Source organism: Macaca fascicularis, chromosome X (assembly GCF_037993035.2).
Source record: "Macaca fascicularis isolate 582-1 chromosome X, T2T-MFA8v1.1".
NCBI lineage: Eukaryota > Metazoa > Chordata > Mammalia > Primates > Cercopithecidae > Macaca > Macaca fascicularis.
The window spans coordinates 100,968,778-100,971,512 of record NC_088395.1 but is presented as its reverse complement, the minus strand read 5'-3'; the positions used below and the strand labels follow the sequence as shown (position 1 = coordinate 100,971,512).

The 2,735-nt window shown below is 36.3% G+C and overlaps 1 non-coding gene across 1 annotated transcript; it reads right to left on the bottom strand.

The window, feature by feature from the left end:
- Positions 1-965: 965 nt before the first annotated feature.
- LOC123571424 (U6 spliceosomal RNA) lies at positions 966-1,070 on the bottom strand. Its single transcript, XR_006695589.2, has one exon. It is a non-coding gene; the product is annotated as a U6 spliceosomal RNA (small nuclear RNA).
- Between the last annotated feature and the right edge of the window lie 1,665 nt (positions 1,071-2,735).

Sequence of the window (2,735 nt, the reverse complement as noted above, 5' to 3'; positions counted from 1 at the left end):
TAGGACCTGGGGATGGTAAACATGAAAAACAAGCTCTGCTACTATGGAGTTTACAATCTAGAGGAAAGGAGAACGGCTATATGAAATTAAGGTGATTATTATGAAGAAGAAATGTAAGATGCATTGGGAGTCTATGATATTAGCTTTATCTATGGAAATAACTTACATAGGCATGTGAAAAAAGATACACTGGACAATTCATAGGATGCTTTTATTCAGTCTTGCAATGTGGAGAACATTAATAAGGAACATCTCAGAGAAAACAAAGGGAGGGGAGTTGAAGATTTTATAGGCAACTAAACTAAGGAGTTATCAAGGAGGGATAGAGATGAGTCTTTATCAGAATATGAGTGCAGAGTGATCCTTTATGCTAACTTTTTTTTTTTTTTTTTTTCCGAGATGGAGTTTCACTCTCTTGTCCAGGCTTGAGTGCAGTGGTTGGAGCTCACTTCAACCTCCGCCTCCCAGGTTCAAGCAATTCTCCTGCCTCAGCCTCCCGAGTAGCTGGAATTACAGGAGCCTGCCACTGTACCCGGCTAAATTTTGTACTTTTAGTAGTGATGGAGTTTCACCATGTTGTCAGACTGGTCTTGAGCTCCTGACCCCAGGCAATCCATCTGCCGCAGCCTCCCAAAGTGCTGGGATTACAGGCATGAGCCACCACGTCCGGCCCCATTAGTCATTTTTCAAAACACAGAATGGTGGGAGAATTTCTCAACCATTGAAGGTTTTCATGAACAGAGAGCAAAGACAACATTTAGCATTATCAGTTTCTCCCCTTGTTCAAAACAAATGGATACCATTGCTAACTGAAACACTCAGAAATAAGCATAAACCTCTTCAATGGGTGAAAGCAGGCTCTAGGAAATTTTCATAAGGACTTTTGATGGCATTATTTCTGCAACATGTGCTGAGCCATTTGTTGAAAAGTAGTGACAAACTTCAATTGTCTTTTTTTTTTTTTTTTAAATATGGAACGCTTCATGAATTTGTGCATCATCCTTGCTGGGGCCATGCTAATCTTCTCTGTACTGTTCCAATTTTAGTATATGTGCTGCCGAAGCAAGCACTCAATTGTCTTATGTTTCTAGAGATAAGACATCTTAAAAGAGAAATGCCTAAAAATTTAAAAAGAGACTTATTAGGATAACAGTTTGTATTAAAAGAAGGCAGGAATAAACCTTGAGGTTAATAGTCCAGTAGATTCCAGGAGCTTGGTGGGAGAAAATATTTCAGTTATGCCTCATTGCTCATTGAGCATATTGAAGCTCTCCAGTTAAGATGTTGATATTCTTGATGATGTTGTTCATAGTGTTGGTTACCTGTACTATGAGGGCATACATAACCTGAGCATTTCACCAATCTTCCACAGTGGAAGTGATCCACATAACATCTTCTCCAGGGAGAATTCTGGCACGTGCATATTCTTCTTGTGTGGTGATTCCTTAGAAGCGTACAACAAGTCTTGGCCTTAAGCTTGAAGAGCTTCTTTAGATCCTGAAGTAGAGGTAGAGGATAAAGCCAGGAAGCCAGCAGCAAAGCAACCTAAATTTGGTTGGTCATATTTTAGTTTTTGGTGACCCTGAGTAGGGCAGAAGAGTGAATTAAAAAATTTGTATTAGGAGGATTGTAACCAGATATTGAAGAAATTGGAAAAATTGAAAATTTGGGAAGAATTGACAATTTGGCAAGTTAACATCATCCTGTCCAATTTTCACATAAGCAATATTAAGATTGGCTTATTCACTGATGGAGGTGTGGATAGGGAGGAGGTAAATTAAATCTTCACCACAAAAGGCAGATGTTGCATATTCATCAGTTACCCTTAATTTATAAAATGTTGCAAAATAGTTCAAAGACAATTAACAAGGCTAGAATCTGAAATGATAAGTGTTTGCTATAGTTAATGCATAATTGTTTATCAAAACAAAAAACTAGAGTAGTCCACTCTAGGAGAGATAAATTCCAAGACCTTCAGTTGGTGTCTGAAACTGCACATAGTACAAAAGCCTGTAATATACTGCCTTTTCCTTTACATATATACCTATTATAAAATTTAATTTATAAATTAGTCACAGTAAGATATTAACAGAAATAGCTAATAATAAAATGGAAAAATTAAAACAATATACTTTAATAAAAGTTATATTAATGTGGTCTCTCTCTCCCAAAATATCTAATCCTATTTCACTTATCCTTCTTGTGATGATGAGATAAAGTGAGGTTAATGATATGGGCATTGTGATGTACATTAGGCCACTATGTATCATCAAAAGGGGGATCATCTGCTTTGGTTGATCCTGGATCATTGAGCCACTACAACGTTGTTGGTTGGATATCAGGAGGAGATAATTTTGATGGGAGTTCTTGATAGTTGCAGTTATCTTGCCAAAATCTTTTGGACGAACATAGTAATCATAAGTTGTTGTCCTTTTTTTTTTTTTTTTTTTTTTTTTTTTTTTTTTTTTTTTTTTAACTCTTCCTAATTTTGCTACAGAGGTTGTAATCCTTTGGTGATCACACAGGTGATTTCAATGCTTCATTCCATATGATGATTGAATTTCACAATTTTGTCTTTTAATGTTTGTGCAATTTGAAACACTTTGGCAAAATTTGGTAATGCCTACGCTGTGGGTTCTACTTCAGTTTCTTTTTCAGCTTATTCTTTCTCTTTAGATGACTCAACAAGTTCTTTCGATTTTGCATTTAACACATTGTGATGGCCTTAAATATGT